This window comes from Artemia sp. Qi Xiang Cuo, chromosome 5 (genome assembly GCF_049724085.1).
Source record: "Artemia sp. Qi Xiang Cuo chromosome 5, ASM4972408v1, whole genome shotgun sequence".
Lineage (NCBI taxonomy): Eukaryota > Metazoa > Arthropoda > Branchiopoda > Anostraca > Artemiidae > Artemia > Artemia sp. Qi Xiang Cuo.
In genome coordinates this window covers 70,980,730-71,000,274 of record NC_142798.1, presented here as the reverse complement: position 1 = coordinate 71,000,274, position 19,545 = coordinate 70,980,730, and the positions used below count along the sequence as shown (strand labels likewise).

Here is a 19,545-nt window from a genome sequence, read left to right as displayed (position 1 = left end):
TCTCTTTTCCAGAAATCCTGAACAGCTTGATTTTTGAATTCTAATTTCATCTAGCAAAAAGTAGTCAAAATTATTACCACCAGAACCACAAACAATAGGCATATATTACTGACAGTTATTAATGTTAAATTTGATGGTTTTTTGACATGATTATTTGGCTAATGGATTGGTTATACTGTTTTGTCCTGGGTGATTGGATGGACAATTAATGACAAGATCTTCTTCAAGTGCTCAGTTATCTCAATTACTAAATCAGGAAGACAATTTTTTTTTAACCAAATAAGTACCTGTAATATATTATATTTGTTTTCTATGGTCGGAACAGAAGTGTATACTTACTGGCCTCTATCATTGAGTCGTAAAAAAATCCTGTCTTATTTGTATAGAATAATTTAAATTCTTGTCATCCATATTCACACTTAATTGTAAGAAACTCTAGGCTACATTGATATTAATTTTTGCATTTGTACCACTGAACAATAGTTAGATTCATAAATTCGCTTCTATTTACGTAGTTTGAATTTGTATTAGGGTGCTGTTGCCTTTGAGACAGGTATATTTGGGTACATTTGTGGTAGACATATAGGATGCAAATCAGATAGTAACAGTACCTATAGTAGGCCCAATTGCCTAGTGCATGGCCTCTTTTGAACTGAACCCAATTATAAAAAAAATTGGTATTGTTTGGTTCTTGATTCAGTAATGATTCCAAATTTAATGGCTTACATAGGTTAGACTTCTTGTTCAGAATGTCAACTTGTCCCTGTTTGATTTCAAACTGATAGTGTTCATTTTGCTTGTGTTTAAACAAATTGGGAAATATATCTATATATATATATATATATATATATATATATATATATATATATATATATATTGTCCCCGAAGCCGCGCCATGGATATATATATATATATATATATATATATATATATATATATATATATATATAGTCCCCGAAGCCGCGCCACAGCGAAATGACAGAGGCAAATGTGTGATTCAGTATCAGCAGCGGCACCACCACTGATATTTTTTTTGGCAGTGCGCCGCCGATTTTGGACTGGTGGCGCGCTACGGCATGCCGATTTTTCTAATTAAAAATAAAATAATAAAAATTCCACTTCTCCAAGCACGTTCAACCTCGATTTTAGTAAGGATTTTTAAATGGTTGGCTAAAAACATAGGCTACAAGAACAATATGACAAAACAAGAATTTTTTGGGCCGTGCGGAAAGTGTTTATGTTCACCGTCGATCAGACAAAGTAGAATTCTCATTTTTAGCCACTAGACCCAGGGAAACCTATGTTGTTAAAGGAAGTGAAAAAAAAACAAAAACGAATAACAACATCAAAAAAAAACTGTATACAAATCAGATACCCTGGCTTAACAACACCAACTATTTTAAATCAGCGGTTACATCACTTCAGTTACAATTGATGTAACAAAAGTCAGTTTGTTCACTCTGCCTGGAGCCATTGATCTTTTTGTAGTCACTATCAGTCCTGTCGTGCTAAAATGCCGTTTAGCTGGGGCACATGTGGCCAGTACAGCCAGAACTTGACGAGCGTAAACTGCCACTTGCGGGATCTGATACTAGTATTGGACCTAGGGGTCCCACAGAATGCTGCAAATGGGCTTCTTCTTTGTATCTGCTGAAATAAGTTGTTTTATAAGGGAGAACAAACCTGCACCTTCACCATAGGGCTCCTGCACACTACACTGCAGGAGGAACTAAACTGCACCTTTACCCTCTTTTCTTATCAACACAGAATAACCCTCCAAAATTCTTTTCTGAAAGAAGTGGTCAATATATAACGTTTCAAGTCAAAGTTTAAGGCTACTTCAACTTCAGTGTGCTCTGCTAACTGTGCAAAAAAATGTAATTCATTTCTATAGATATATTTCTATTCTAGCTCTAGATAATCTACCAAGCGGGAAACTACCGCAAATCAGCATCGATAAATAAATGAAACCCAAAACGAACAAAAATAACAATACAGCCCTGACTCAAACTCAAAACGAGCAGAAATTATCATCAGTTGGGCTCAAAACCGCCTCTGTCCTCCCAAGGACAGAACATAATTTTCACATTACTGAAAAATATAAATGTTCTTACTTTTATAACTTTAATAAATCAAATAATATTAAAATTTTTATTACTAAATATGAGTATATGTATATTAAACTGACAATGCATATTCATTTGTATTTTTGTCAGTGAAGTACAAATTTTGTTCTGGCCTTGGGAAGGCATAGGGGCTTTGAGCCCAAATTATGTTAATTTCTGCTTGTTTTGAGATTGACTCATTTATTCATTGTAATTTCTGTTTGTTTTGGGTTTCATTTATTTATCAATGCTGATTTGTGGTAGTTTAATGCTTGGTAGATTATTTGACTTTAATTTTGCTCATTTTTGGTTTAATGGAGTTCTTTACTTTTCTTTGAAAAAACTTATTTTTTGGAAACAGTTTTTTTAATTAATTTCTGTTCGTTTTATATTGACATAGTCTTTTCAGGGAAAAAGAAAATCATACTTTAAATCTTTTTGTTTTTTTAAGAATTTATAGTTTGGCCTGCTATTTGTATGCTGGAAAACAATTTTCAGCAAAATTTAACAACATAGACCCTTATAAAAATCTGGACACAAATAATAGTGTTTAATTTAGTTTCATACCTCCTCTAGTTGGCCTGAAATGGAAAATTTGATACCATTTGCAAAAAAAATTGTTTACTTTCTTTGATAGCTTGGATACACTTACGCTATTTTCACTTAGTCAAATTTTAAGAGCAGAAGTAGCCCTGAAAGTTTGACATAATACCCTCAGTCGTTCCTGGGATACTGCTGAGATGCCTTATTGGGAATTAGCATAAACACAATGCATTTTGATTTAATCTTAAGGCAACATTTACTTTTTAAACATAAAGGCAAATATGAGGGTGGGCGTGGGAGGGGGATTAGTTTCCCTCCAATCACTTTTGACTATTAAAAAGGACATCAGCCCTTTCTGTTTTCAATTGAATGAGCCCTTTTCAAAGTTCCTACGACAACTTCTTCAATACGAAGTGCCCTGGTCTAAACAACAACAACAATAAAAAATGATACATTATACCCACATTGATCTCTACTATAAAAATGTCAAGCCTTCCAATCACTTTCGATTATTAAAAAGGGCACTAGGCTTTTCAATTTCCAAACTAATGATCCCTTTTTGAGTTTCTACGACAACACTTTCTATAAACACAGTATATGCCCCCAGGGCATAAATTACAACCCTTACCCTAAGGGCTGTGAGGGTTGTTGTCATCCTCTAAGACCTAAAAAAATGTTTTATCAAGAGAAAGCTACGTCTCTCCCTTATTGTTGTTAATCCACTCTCCATAAGCAGAAACTTGGTGCTTGTGGGTTTCCTAAGACCAAATATGAGATGTCTTATATCATTTTCTGTTGTTTAAATTTTTTGCATCTGGGCCTTTGCACATGCACCATAGACAATGAGCCCATAGTCAATTTGGGGTCTTATATGTGATTTATAAAACTGGAGTAAGGTTTTCTCCTTACAACCCCAGGGTGTGGAAAGAAGTCTTTTTAGTATATTTGCTTTTCTATAACATTTTTTTATTGTGTTTGAAATGTGGAGGTGGAAATTAAGTTTTTGGTCAAGCATGAGACCTAGGTAATTAATATTATTATCTTCTGGAATAGTTGTTTTATTTAGAGTTAGTTTTGCATTAACATGGATTTGCTTCCGGTGAAATTGGATTATTTTTGACTTGGTGGGTGCAATGGGTAAATCTGAATGTTGAGAGAATTTTTCAAACTGGAAAAGTGACTTTTGCAGATTTGACTGTGCTATCTGAAAGGTGTTGCCAGATGACCATAGCACCAGATCATCAGCATATTGTAGATTCGTGTGGGGTAGGTTCATGTCCCAGAGATATAGGGCAAAAAGGAGGCAACTGAGGACTGCTCCCTGAGGTCGGCCTGTGGATATTGTCTGTTGGGGTGAAGAGGCTGAACCAACACAAACAATGAAACTTCGCACTTCTATGAAGGATTTAATAAAGGATACTAGCTTAGGAGGTACTCCAAGGTTTGCAAGTTTATTTAAAAGGATTTGGTGGTTCACATTGTCATAAGCTCCTTCAAAATCTAGGAAAGCTGCCATTAGGATATTATTTTTTGAGAAAGATTCATTTATTGCATTTGTTAGCAAAATGAAAGCATCTGTTGAGGAGTGGTATTTCCTGAATCCAGTTTGAGTGTGTGGGATCATGTTATTTTCCTCAACAAACCAGAGGAGTCTGTGATAAATCATGTTCTCCATTATTTTCCCCATCACAGGTGTAATCATTATGGGCCTATAAGACTCAGGGTTATCTTTTGGTTCATTTTTCTTTAGGATTGGTAGGAGGGACAAACATTTCCATATATTGGGGAAGCTAGAAGATGCCCAAGCATGATTATAACAATTTAGCAATTCTTGTTTGTATGAAGGTGTGAGATTCTTTATCCATGTAGGGTGTATATTGTCATAGCTACTGCTAGTTTTGGACCTAATATGATGTATTGCATTATTCAATTCCTGGATTGAAAATGGATTAGTTATGTACTCGGAACCTGGGCGTGGTTGGTAACTAGGGTTCATAGGAATTGTGGACAGCTTGCTTTGATAATTTGATGTTAGCTTATTAACAAAAAGAGTTGCAAATAGGTTAGCCTTTTCATTATCATTGTCATAATGGGTATTATTATGTATAAGCTCATACAGGAGTGGGTTGGGAGAAGTCTTTTTTCCACATATGTGGCTTATGACTTTATGTATAATTGGCTCATTTGTTTCTCTGGAGAGATTATTTGCAAAATTATTCCAGTATTTATATTTAGCATCTATTATAGTCCTTTTTAGATTAGATTCTGCTTGTAATTTTTTTAAATATGTAGCAGGTGTTGGTTTTTTTATGAATTCTGTCCTAGCTGCCTTTTTTATCCTCCATTTATTTAGGCACTCATTTGTCCACCATGCTTTAGGAATTTGTTTAGGGAATGTTTTCTTAGGTGTTGTCCTGGGGATAGCATGATTAGCTGTATTTATTAGTAAAGATGTCAATGCTGCAGCATGTGTGTCAACTGTTGTGTTAGAAATGCATGAACTTTGGGTGAAACTTGTAATTTCATCATTTAGCTTATTTTGGAAAATAGACCAATTTGCTTTAGTGTTGATATATTTGAATGTATGAGATAAAGTTTCAGCAGGTTCATTTAGGGAGCAAACTATAGCAAAGTGGTCTGTACATAGACTATCAATTTTATTTATGTAAATTTTGTTCAAAAAATTTAAAGACACAATTTGTAGGTCAATTGTGGAGAAATTGCCAGTTTTGGGGTTGAAATAAGTATTCAGGTTTGGAGGGGTAGCAACAACTAATTCATTATTATTTGAAGTCATATGCTCAATAAATTTACCAGCTTTATTTGCTGGTTTATTCCCCCACAAAAGGCTGTGGGCATTGAAATCTCCACAAATAATGATATTTTCTAACATATTAGAATTATTTATATAATTAAAGAAATCCTTGGCATCTGTAGTTTGGCCATTGGGGTTATAAAAGCTTATTATGTAGGTTTTTAAATTATTCAGCCAAACACTTATACCAATTACATCAACATCATTTTCAAAATCTGGAAAATTGATGCCACAAAATTTTATTTTATTATTAACTAATAAAGCTACACCACCTCCTTTTCTCTCTGAAGATCTATCCTTTCTCAGGATAGTATATCCCAGAGACTTAATTTGTTGATTTTGGGTTAAATGAGTTTCTTGGAGGCAAACAATATTAATTGAATTATTATTCATAAATGACGTTAGTTCATTTAGCTTATTTTCTGTGAGTGATCTTACATTCCATTGGAGTATTGATAAATGTTGTGTTGTTGATTTATTCTTCATATGAATGTGTATCAATGTTCAGCTTTGTTAAAAGTAAAGCAAGATCTTTTTTTGCTTGAATGAGCATATCATCTGGGATGTAAATTTTTGCTAATTCTGCAATAATTTTTGTTTTCTGTAGTTGATGTATGTTCATGGCCTGAACTGCATTACAGTTTAGAATGAATAAGCATATGTTTGGGGATTGCATTTTTGGTAGTGCATCCTGTTTGTTGGTTACTGGATTGATTCCTGGTAGTGTTTCTGGTTTGTTTCTTCTTGGGAGGGAGGGCCAGGCTGGCCTCATCTCACCGGACAGGGAGGCTTCTTGGCTTGGTGATTCCTTCTGCTCGGGATTTGAGCTAGGGGGCTTAGAAGATGGTGTTGTAGAGGGGGGGCGTGATGCAGGGGGGGCATTTGACTTGGGGGTTTTGGTTGGTTTCATTACAGGCTTTATTTGGTATTGTTGGGCAGCATTTGCTTCCATTGCTGCAAAGGGGTATGGGATGGCCTTCTCTGTTGATATTTGGAGTGTTAGAGCTCTTTTCTTGTATGCAGCGCATAATGATTTATTTGTAGATTCATGTGGGCCTTTGCAATTGATGCATGTAAGCTGAGTGTTGTTGCAAGTTGTCAGCTCTTTAGGATGGAGAGATTTACAATTACTACACTCTTGGAGAATTTCATTGCATTTGTTTGTTGTGTGTCCCAGTTTGAAACACTTCTGACACTGAATAGGCTTAGGTTTGTATTCCTTGTGTGGTTTGATTTGCCCAAATAGGAATAATTTTTCTGGGATATCAATTTTATCCTTCAGTGTGAATAAGAAGGATCTACTAGTTTTTAGGCCATTAGAGTTGGGTTTTCCAAGTTGGGTAACATCCTCAACTGGGATTGTGTTTCCAGCCCTATCTGAAAGGCCTTCTTTTAACTCCTGAGTAGATATCTCTGGGGGAACATTGTAAACTACTATTTTTGTTGGTGATTGTTTTGGGTTCCAATTAGATGCAATAATTGGGGTATTCAGAAGGGATTTAAGGTTAATTATTTTATCTGCTGATTTCTGATCTTCTACAGATATTAGCAGAGATCCATCACAGTTAATGTTAAGAGAGAACATTGATTTTAGCAATCTAAAAATTGCAACTCTTATTGCAGTGATCATTTTTATTTCAAAGGGGGTAGTGGGAGTAATTTTAAGGTAAATTCCTAAGTTTTTGGAGGGAGGATCTTGGGCAGGGAGAGGGAAATGCTTTTAATTGGGGAGATTTTTTTCCTTTTTTAGAACTTCTAGAGAGGATCTCTTGAAACCCATTATCATCATTTATGGTTACATTAGCCCCTACACTTATCATTGTCCTATTCTCCGAATTGGAGCTATAATTAGAACTTTGAGATAGCGTGCTTGACCAGCCAGGATGGGTATCTTTCACTATGACACTTTCACTGGAATTCGATTTGGGATCTGGGGGGACTTTTTTTTTTTTGGAGGACTTCTAAACATTGCCTATTGGAAAAAGCTTTAAAAACAGAAATAAAAATAAAACAAGAAGGGAAAATATATGATATCAAACCGTCTGCACTATAATATGGGGAGGATAAAAACCACAGTATAGCCCTGAGAATGACTTGAGCAGAATTGGTTTAGTACAACTGCTGATTAGAAGAGATAATAATCACAAGAAAATATATTTCGATTTTCTTATAAAGGTTGCTGTTGTGAATTCTTCTTCTTCTATTTAACAGCAGGCGGGCTTTTCAGTAAAACTATTTAGCTCTTTTCCTTTTGCTTCACTCTGTGGGCTACAGAGCTACTCGCTTGATTGCCTCATATTTATTAGATATATTCAGATATCTTTCAGCAGATCTTTTGACTCTAGGAGTTCAAATATAAGATGATAGATGTTGATTTCTATGCTCTGTGTGCAGGTATAGTTGGCTAGGCTCTTGGCTGATAGTGGGATTTTGTGGTGTTTGAAGTATTTTAACAGTTTACAAAGCAAGGTATGTTGTGCAGACGTCAGCATATTACATTCAAATAGGCAATGGTCAATTGTTTCATTATTCATATTACAATGCCTGCAAAGATGGGACAGGGGAATTGAGCCACTTGAATTAGAAAGCTTATATGAGAATGCAAGGAAATTTAGTCCATTTGTTCCAGAACGAATTCTATGATAAATTTTAGAAAGATACTTATTGGGAAAGGGGGAAAGGATAGGATTAATCTTATTAAAATTAATATCTGATAGCCTCCATCGGTAAATATCTCTAATTGGGATTGGTCTCCCACTTGGCTTGTCAATATTTATAGCATTTTTTGCTATTTCATCAACCTGATGATTACCACTTATGCGAGAGTGGCTAGGAATGTACTGAAAGTAAGTTTTTATGCCACTTGAAGCAAGATTATCAATAGTACTGAGACAATGATAAGTGTCAATGTCCAACTTATATTGAGGAGCTGAGGCCAGCAACTCAAGGCTTGATAAAGAGTCGGAATAGATGATAATAGTATTCGAATTTTCAATCAAAGGTTGGTTTTGCTTAAGGTGTTCTAATGCCATGATTATGGCATTTAACTCAGCAGACGTTATAGATAAATTATTAAATAATCTCTCGCCCATTGCAATTTTCAGGTGAGGAAGGAAAACACCACTTGCAACCTTCTCATCCATTTTTGACCCATCAACAAATATTTGGAAGTGATTTTTATAGGTAATTGTATTAAGTTCTGCAAATTTTTTCTGGACAAAAGCAATGGGGGTTAAATCTTTATTCCATTTTGAAAATTCAGTATTTATTATGGGAAATGACCAATTCCATGGAGGGGATTGGGGGAAAGTAGGTGCAATAGACTTTGCTGGTACAGGGAACTTCTTTTGAATATTGGCATACTCATCTGCAATACCTCTATACATGGCTGGATTTCTTAACCAATTATGTAATGTGTGTGAGCTATTTGATTCAATTTTTGTAAGATGTTTTATCGAGAGAAAGCTACGTCTCTCCCTTATTGTTGTTAATCCACTCTCCATAAGCAGAAACTTGGTGCTTGTGGGTTTCCTAAGACCAAATATGAGACGTATTATATCATTTTGTGTTGTTTCAATTTTTTGCATCTGGGTCTTTGCACATGCACCATAGACAATGAGCCCATAGTCAATATGGGGTCTTATATGTGATTTATAAAACTGGAGTAAGGTTTTCTCCTTACAACCCCAGGGTGTGGAAAGAAGTCTTTTTAGTATATTTGCTTTTCTATAACATATTTTTATTGTGTTTGAAATGTGGAGGTGAAAATTAAGTTTTTGGTCAAGCATGAGACCTAGGTAATTAATATTATTATCTTCTGGAATAGTTGTTTTATTTAGAGTTAGTTTTGCATTAACATGGTTTCGCTTCCGGTGAAATTGGATTATTTTTGACTTGGTGGGTGCAATGGGTAAATCTGAACGTTGAGAGAATTTTTCAAACTGGAAAAGTGACTTTTGCAGATTTGACTGTGCTATCTGAAAGGTGTTACCAGATGACCATAGCACCAAATCATCAGCATATTGTAGATTCGTGTGGGGTAGGATCATGTCCCACAGATATAGGGCAAAAAGGAGGCAACTGAGGACTGCTCCCTGAGGTAGGCCTTTGGATATTGTCTTTTGGGGTGAAGAGGCTGAACCAACACAAACAATGAAACTTCGCACTTCTATGAAGGATTTAATAAAGGATACTAGCTTAGGAGGTACTCAAAGGTTTGCAAGTTTATTTAAAAGGATTTGGTGGTTCACATTGTCATAAGCTCCTTCAAAATCTAGGAAAGCTGCCACTAGGATATTATTTTTTGAGAAAGATTCATTTATTGCATTTGTTAGCAAAATGAAAGCATCTGTGGAGGAGTGGTATTTCCTGAATCCAGTTTGAGTGTGTGGGATCATGTTATTTTTCTCAACAAACCAGAGGAGTCTGTGATAGATCATTTTCTCCATTATTGACCCCATCACAGGTGTAATCATTATGGGCCTATAAGACTCAGGGTTATCTTTTGGTTTATTTTTCTTTAGGATTGGTAGGAGGGACGAACATTTCCATATATTGGGGAATCTAGAAGATGGCCAAGCGTGATTATAACAATTTAGCAGTTCTTGTTTGTATGAAGGTGTGAGATTCTTTATCCATGTAGGGTGTATATTGTCATAGCTACTGCTAGTTTTGGACCTAATATGATGTATTGCATTATTCAATTCCTGGATTGAAAATGGATTAGTTATGTACTCGGATCCTGGGCGTGGTTGGTAACTAGGGTTCATAGGAATTGTGGACAGCTTGCTTTGATTATTTGATGTTAGCTTATTAACAAAGAGTTGCAAATAGGTTAGCCTTTTCATTACCATTGTCATAATTGGTATTATTATGTATAAGCTCATACAGGAGTGGGTTGGGAGAAGTCTTTTTCCCACATATGTGGCTTATGACTTTATATATAATTGGCTCATTTGTTTCTCTGGAGAGATTATTTGCAAAATTATTCCAGTATTTATATTTAGCATCTATTATAGTCCTTTTTAGATTAGATTCTGCTTGTAATTTTTTTAAATATATAGTAGGTGTTGGTTTTTTTATGAATTCGGTCCTAGCTGCCTTTTTTATCCTCCATTTATTTAGGCACTCATTTGTCCACCATGCTTTAGGAATTTGTTTAGGGAATGTTTTCTTAGGTATTGTCTTGGGGATAGCATGATTAGCTGTATTTATTAGTAAAGATGTCAATGCTTCAGCATGTGTGTCAACTGTTATGTTAGAAATGCATGAACTTTGGGTGAAACTTGTAATTTCATCATTTAGCTTATTTTGGAAAATAGACCAATTTGCTTTAGTGTTGATATATTTGGATGTATGAGATAAAGTTTCAGCAGGTTCATTTAGGGAGCAAACTATAGCAAAGTGGTCTGTACATAGACTATCAATTTTATTTATGTAAATTTTGTTCAAAAAATTTAAAGACACAATTTGTAGGTCAATTGTGGAGAAATTGCCACTTTTGGGGTTGAAATAAGTATTCAGGTTTGGAGGGGTAGCAACAACTAATTCATTATTATTTGAAGTCATATGCTCAATAAATTTACCAGCTTTATTTGCTGGTTTATTCCCCCGCAAAAGGCTGTGGGCATTGAAATCTCCACAAATAATGATATTTTTTAACATATTAGAATTATTTATATAATTAAAGAAATCCTTGGCATCTGTAGTTTGGCCATTAGGGTTATAAAAGCTTATTATGTAGGTTTTTAAATTATTCAGCCAAACACTTATACCAATTACATCAACATCATTTTCAAAATCTGGAAAATTGATGCCACAAAATTTTTTATTATTATTAACTAATAAAGCTACACCACCTCCTTTTCTCTCTGAAGATCTATCCTTTCTCAGGATAGTATATGACAGAGACTTAATTTGTTGATTTTGGGTTAAATGAGTTTCTTGGAGGCAAGCAATATTAATTGAATTATTATTCATAAATGATGTTAGTTCATTTAGCTTATTTTCTGTGAGTGATCTTACATTCCATTGGAGTATTGATAAATGTTGTGTTGTTTATTTATTCTTCATATGAATGTGTATCAATGTTAAGCTTTGTTAAGAGTAAAGCAAGATCTTTTTTTGCTTGAATGAGCATATCATCTGGGATGGAAATTTTTGCCAATTCTGCAATAATTTTGGTTTTCTGTAGTTGATGTATGTTCATGACCTGAACTGCATTACAGTTTAGAATCAATAAGCATATATTTGGGGATTGCATTTTTGGTAGTGCATCCTGTTTGTTGGTTAATGGATTGATTCCTGGTAGTGTTTCTGGTTTGTTTCTTCTTGGGAGGGAGGGCTAGGCTGGCCTCATCTCACCGGACAAGGAGGCTTGTTGGCTTGGTGATTGCTTCTGATAGGGATTTGAGCTAGGGGGCTTAGAAGATGGTGTTTTATATGGGGTGCTTGATGCATTGGGGGCATTTGACTTGGGGGTTTTGGTTGGTGTCATTACAGGCTTTATTTGGTATTGTTGGGCAGCATTTGCTTCCATTGCTGCAAAGGGGTATGGGATGGCCTTCTCTGTTGATATTTGGAGTGTTAGAGCTCTTTTCTTGTATGCAGGGCATAATGATTTATTTGTAGATTCATGTGGGCCTTTGCAATTGATGCATGTAGGCTGAGTGTTGTTGCAAGTTGTCAGCTCTTTAGGATGGAAAGATTTACAATTACTACACTCTTGGAGAATTTCATTGCACTTGTTTGTTGTGTGTCCCAGTTTGAAACACTTCTGACACTGAATAGGCTTAGGTTTGTATTCCTTGTGTGGTTTGATTTGCCCAAATAGGAATAATTTTTCTGGGATATCAATTTTATCCTTCAGTGTGAATAAGAAGGATCTACTAGTTTTTAGGCCATTAGAGTTGGGTTTTCCAAGTTGGGTAACATCCTCAACTGGGATTGCGTTTCCAGCCCTATCTGAAAGGCCTTCTTTTAACTCCTGAGTAGATATCTCTGGGGGAACATTATAAACTACTATTTTTGTTGGTGATTGTTTTGGGTTCCAATTAGATGCAATAATTGGGGTATTCAGAAGGGATTTAAGGTTAATTATTGTATCTGCTGATTTCTGATCTTCTACAGCTATTAGCAGAGATCCATCACGGTTAATGTTAAGAGAGAACATTGATTTTAGCAGTTTAAAAATTTCAACTCTTATTGCAGTGATAATTTTTATTTCAAAGGGGGTAGTGGGAGTAATTTTAAGTTAAATTCCTAAGTTTTTGGAGGGAGGATCTTGGGCAGGGAGAGGGGAAATGCTTTTAATTGGGGAGATTTTTTTCCTTTTTTAGAACTTCTAGAGAGGACCTCTTGAAACCCATTATCATCATTTATGGTTACATTAGCCCCTACACTTATCATTGTCCTATTCTCCGAATTGGAGCTATCATTTGAACTTTGAGAAAGTGTGCTTGACCAGCCAAGATGGGTATCTTTGACTATAGCACATTCACTGGAATTTGATTTGGGATCTGGGGGGACATTTTTTTTTGGAGGACTTCTAAACATTGCCTATTGGAAAAAGCTTTAAACAGAGAAAAACAAAACTAAGGCAAGAAGGGAAAATGGAATGATATCAAAACGTCTGCACTATGCTATGGGGAGGAGAACACCACAGTATAGCCCTGAGGATGAGTTGAGCAGGATTGGTTTGGTATAACTGCTGATTAGAAGCGATAATAATTCACAAGAATATTTGTTTTAATTTTCTTATAGAGTTGCTGTTGCTGTTGCTGTGAATTTTTGTTTCAAGAAAAATTTCTTCTTCTCCTTCCTATGAACCGATATACATGGCGAGCCCAAGATGACAGTATTTATTTTTAAGAAACAGATTAGCCGGGATGACGGTTGAAGCCCGGAGGTCGATATCGATAACCAACAAAGAGAAAAAAAACGGCGGCGTATTAGTGACGCCGCCGCCGATAGAATCAGCGGCGGCGTCAGTGCGCTGATGCAAGCTTGGCGGCGCGCCGCCGTTTTTTTTTTCGGCGCGACTTCGGGGTCTATATATATATATATATATATATATATATATATATATATATATATATATATATATATATATATATATATATATATATATATATATATATATATATTTATTTATTTATTTATTAACTGAAAACCCATCTACAAAAACTAGAAAAGGACAGAGCAAAATATAAGAAAAAAAAAGAAAAAAAAACAATAGACATTTACAAGACAAATATAATAAAAACAATAAGGTCAAATAAGAATGTCAATTATAAATAAATCATGGATAAAATAGGAACAAAATCAAACAAAGCAAAAGTAAATTCACACATAGGCTACAACATCAACATATTTATACATAATTATATATATAAAAAAAATAAGAAAGAATGAAAAAAAAATCAACAACAGACAAAGTTATTACACTAGAAGTGGCCAGCTACTTTTCTATTGTGTTTTCCTTAATTCTGCTAACAGGACTTTAGCATATTGTGATTTCTAAGTCCAAATATATAGCTCTTTAACTTATGTAGCTCCATGTTTTGACAAGTTTTGCACTGTTTGTGACTTCTTCCCTTGTACTGACAGGCTCAAGAGAAATTACTGATGGGAATGATGGTACTTGTGGACATAGTGTGTAAGAGTCCTTTCTTAAAACTGCAGCTGTTCTTGTACATTTAATATATTGGCCCATTAGAAAATCTTCATATTGATCTATGGATGAATTTAACTCAAGAGATAGCTATTTCTGGGTCTGCAATTTTGTATATTTTAACTATAGGTGAATTTCTGTGCCAAGGTGGTAGACATAGTAAATATTTTACAAAACAGAAAAACAGTGAACAGATTTTTGACTTTTCAGATTTTGCAAATATTTTCCAAAATGGGGCAATGTACAATATATGGGGGAGGGCTACTGCATTGAACAGGCTAGCTAAGAGATGGCAGTTGAAGCAGAACTTGCAAGTGACAATAGAGGTATATTATTAATTAACTTTTAATTAACTTATTATTAATTAATATTAAAAATTAAAATTAATTAACATTAATTTTCAAACTTATTCTAGCACCCTAAACTCACAAAACCTCTAAAAGTTCATTCATATATATATATATATATATATATATATATATATATATATATATATATATATATATATATATATATATATATATATATATATATATATATATATATATATATATATATATATATATATATATATATATATACACTCCTTATAGAAGGTATAGATTAATATGTATCAATATATACTAGTAGACAGTTTTTCAAAAGTAGACAGATTCTTCCCTGGTATATTGTACAAATTCTAAAAGAAAAAGGTGATAATTGGCGTGATCATGTAAGAATTAAAACCTTTGATTTTTGGTTAAATTATAAAAGAGCTAGAAATAGAGCAACTAAATTCCTTTGTTTAAATTGTCAAGAGGTGGAGTCAAATGTTATAGCATCAGTCCAAAGTTGCCCAAAAAGATTTTGGAAGTATGTAAGAAGGAATCAAGTTTCACAATCTCCATCATCCACTTCCTTTATAGATCCTGAAACTTTTTCACATATAGATGATAATTTTGTAAAATCACAACTTTTCAATAAGGTATTTAGGTCAGTTTTTACTAAAACACACACCAAAACACACACTCAGTTTACTCCTCCAGATTTAACAAGAGAATTTGATGATTCAGAGTTTACAGTCCAGCAGGTTTATCTGACACTCTGAAATCTTGATCTAGGAAAGGCACCAGATATTGATGGATTTTCCAATGTGTTGTTAAGTGAACTTGCATCAGTGCTTGCTGCACCATTCACATATCTCTGTAATCTTTGTCTCTCATCTGGTAAATGTCCTTCAGCTTGGAAAAGAACTATCATTAGGCCATTGTACAAGAATGGTTCAAAGTCCCATTTCAATAATTACAGACCTATTTCAAATACATCAATCTTTTCCCATATAATGGAAAAAATTGTAGTGAGTAGAATCCAGGCACATTTTGAGGAAAATAATTTATGGCATTCTGCTCAGCATGGTTTCTATAAATGACAATCTTGTAACGCACAACTTCTTGAGATGATTCATGATTTTCAATTGATGGCTGATCATGGTATTTTGTTTGATTGTATTTATATTGACTTCAAAAGCATTTGAGAAAATTTCCATCCCACTTCTGATAAGCAAATGTCAACTTTATGGTGACCCACAAACTAAAGCATGGATAATGGATTATCTTACAAATAGAACCCAAGAGGTTGCAGTAGGTGATGCTTTGTCAGTCATAAGTGGAGTTCCACAAGGCAGTTGTCTTGGGCCAGTACTCTTCTGCCTTTTTATCAATGATTTGCCAGACATTGTTAGGAACTTGACCTTAAAAATGTTTGCAGATGATGTAAAAATCTACAGGTTAGTCATGAGTGAACATGAGATTTCTTTACTTCAAGAGGATTTGGTGGCTCTGGGCCAGTGGTGTACTGCAAACTCTATGTTCATTAATGAAACCAAGTGCAATGCTGTGCACTATTTGCATAGATTCCCTCAACATTACCATTACTTTATTGTTGGTAATCAATTTCAAGTGGGGAATATGTTCATGACCTTGGGATTTGCTTTGATTCAAGTCTCAAATTTAATAAAGTAGCTTTGAACCACATTTTTCATACAGCCTACTTTTTGGAATTCTGTCAGTTGGCCAGGCACCCAGAACCATTCATAAGCAATCTCTCTGGAAAACATCTAGCAAATCTTCATCTGTTTTTTGGAGTGCCCATGCTTCAGACCTATATTTGACCACTGTCATCACTGTAATTCTAATATTCTAATTGTGATTTGCAGACTTATCTTCCTATTCTTCCAACCTTTTTTAACCGTGATAAAATACCATGAACCTTGGCTATTTTACTTTTAACATCTTCACTGCTCCCACCATCTTTACTGATAATACAACCAAGGTAAGTGAAGCTACCCACCTGATCAATCTTTTCATTACCCAACATCACCTTTTCATCTTCACTTATTCCCAGCCTTAGTGACTTAGTCTTCTTAACATTCATTTTCAAACCTATTCTAGCACCCTAAACTCACAAAACTTCTAAAAGCTCATTCATTTTGCTCACACTTTCATCTAGGACCCTTAAATCATCAGTATAATCTAAGTCCAGGAGACTTTTTCCTCCCCGTTTGATTCTGTGGTCTCCCATTGCATTTCCTTTGCATCTTCAGACAAATTCCATAAAAAAATCATATAATGGGGTATAGAACTCTGCTTAACTCCTGATTTAATACAAAACTGGCTGCTAACCTCATTTCCTACCTTAAATGCAGCAGTGTTATTCTAATACATACTACTAATCACTTTAATGTATTTGTCTAACTAAAAATTGTAAAGAAGAGAAATTTCTGTGGTATCAGAAATTATTTTTGTATTTGTCTGTAATACCATACAAGGATAAAACCTTTGTTAAAGCATTTCAATCAACAGAATCAAATGCTTGCTCATAATCTATAAAACTGAGGACCAAAGGTGTTTGACAACTCAGGCACTTCTCAATTATTAACCTAAGAGTGAAAATTTGGTTGATACATCCTCTGCCTTTTCTAAAACCATGCTGTTCTTCTCTTAAAACTTTGTCTACAGCATCTCTCAGCCTAAAGAGTATCATATTATAGGTTTCCTGACCTAGCAACACCATTAGACCTAGCCAAGACTATATTTGATTATAATCAAATTTTAAACCTTAGATGGGCCTATCAGTATTACTTGAAATGATTTGTGAATGTGAGTAACAATATAAATAAACATGATAATGTGATTAATAAAGACATGCTGCATATTTTAAAGTAGGCTAAGAAGTGTTTTTTTTTTGTTTTTTTTTTATTTGTACAGACCAAGTCTATATCCTAGGGCTAGAAATGGGACCTTCAGGGGGAGGGATACATTTGTGCAAGAAACCTGAGTTTTGTTTTTATTTTCAAATTTTGAACATGCATAGCCAGATTTTAAGCTTAATATAGAATTTCCTAAAATTAGGACAAGTCATGCAAGAATGTATTCCAGGCATGTCTTGTGTGTGTGGAAGAAACCCTTTTGGGAGGTTAGGAAACAACCTCAAAAAGTTTAATTTTATTTGCACAAAACTTTTTAAGTTTGTAAAAGTCATTGAGGAGAGATAGGTGGAGTTTGGTGCTTGGTTTTCCTTTCCTGTGCCCTAAGCTGGGTAATAATCATGTCCATAGGAGTTTTATTCTCCTAGTTCTGCAACTGGCTAGGTTTCAAAAATTTCCTTTTCTGAAGTATTACTAAAATAGTTTTTCAGCCTAGGAAGGTATTTTCATACATCAACCGCTATTCCTTCCATCCTATAATTGTGGCTTCCATGTAAGTTGTGATTAAAAAAGGGTAGTATTTTCCCAAACATTACCTTAAATCACACTTACTAGCAATAGAATGAATCCTGTGTGTACCATCTTCAGTGATGATAGTTAATCATCTGTGGCATCCAAAAACAGTGCACAATGGTTTGTTGAGCCACACTGTGTCCACTGATGACTTGGACACATCTTTGCTGGTAGAGCTGCAGAGGTCACTGTTTTTTTACTATGGGAGTTCCACAAGCTGACAACTCTACTTGAAAAGAACTTGTTCCTTAGTCTGGTGTTTGCTCATTTCCAGAAAAGCCTATGAGGATGACTACAAGTTCTCTTTGAATTGTCTGATTAGAAAAGGCCAGGAATGGTATCCTCAGTCTTTAGAAACTTGTATGCTGTTATTGCATCACCTCATTTGCAATGATATGTTACAGATGATGTTCTAAGCTTACAGAGACAGGATAGATAATGGACTTCATAGAGGTCTTTAGCACATTTTGTTGCCCTCAACAAAGCTGATTCCAGGACTGCTTTGTCAGTCTTGTTGATTTGGCATGTGATATACATTCTGAACTCTAGCCTTGTTAAACTAGACTCTTATATAGCTTAGTCATAACAGTTGATGATCTGCTAGTGAACATTCTTCTTATTAAGCCAGGTGTCTGATTAGCCTTTGCAGTATGGTAGTTGCTTGTGCTTGATGAAAATTCAACTTTTTGTCTACCAGGACACCAAGATCTCTCTCCATGTGGCTGATGGAAATAGCTTTGCAGAACCCATCATTACAATTTGTATGGTACTGAGTGTTTGGGTTTTTCTTCCCAAGTGGAGTCTTGCATTGAAGTCAAGCTTCAAAATATTAGTCTAGTGAATGAATGGAGTTTGAAAAACTCCAGAACAAGACCAAGATCCCAGGCACAAATCTTTGGACTCCATCTGCTCCTGTGGCCAGAGTTATGGTTCCATGTGTTGCTGCTTTGTAACTGAAGGTCTTGTTGAAGCTCCATTCTGTGGATGGACTGATTCTTTTTTTGCAGTGCATCAATCAATCAATCAATTTATTAATACTAAAAACAAAACAATTACAAACGTAAAGTTTATACACGCCCAAGAAGCTCAGCTTGTAAAGGGCCAACAAAAAAAATAAGACACTATTATAAAGCGCATACAAAAAAAAACAGAAAAAAACATACTTATACAAAAAAAAAAACTGGATCAAGAGACATTGATGAAAATAGGAGAATTAACAGGAAACTTCACAAATAACAGAAAAAAAATATTTAAACAAAGAAAAGAGATTGAAAATTAGGATTAAATATAAAAAAAAAAAAAAAAAATTAAAATCAGAAAAATGATATTGAATGAAAAGAAATACATAAATTTCGATGGGATGCAAAAAAAAAAAAAAATAGGGGGGAAAAAAGTTACTATACTGGAAAGACCCGGTGAGAAACTGCCTTTGCAGAAAGAGATAGAGGGACATCAGGAGGGATGGAGTTCCATAGTAAAATAGATTGATAAACAAGAGACCTCTGACCTACTGTTGATGATTGTTTAGTTAAAATGAATCTGCAATAAGAGCTAAGTAAAATAGAAGAGTACCTACCTGAACCTGACAGAAAGAAAAACTGCTGCTGAGATGGTGGAAGTGTACCTAGAAAAGCAGAATGTGCTAAATAAAGGT

At 34.6% G+C, this 19,545-nt stretch overlaps 1 protein-coding gene across 2 annotated transcripts in view; it reads left to right on the top strand.

Annotated features, from left to right (window-relative positions):
* The first annotated feature begins 390 nt into the window (after positions 1-390).
* Positions 391-19,545, top strand: part of Prosbeta7 (proteasome subunit beta type-4) — a 66,732-nt gene continuing 47,577 nt past the window's right edge. The window contains exon 1 of one of the 2 annotated variants that reach the window (XM_089088966.1): positions 391-425. The gene's annotated coding sequence lies outside the window, so the exon portion shown is untranslated. The remainder of the gene's footprint in view (positions 426-19,545) is intronic. The other variant, XM_089088967.1, reaches the window with a different exon arrangement.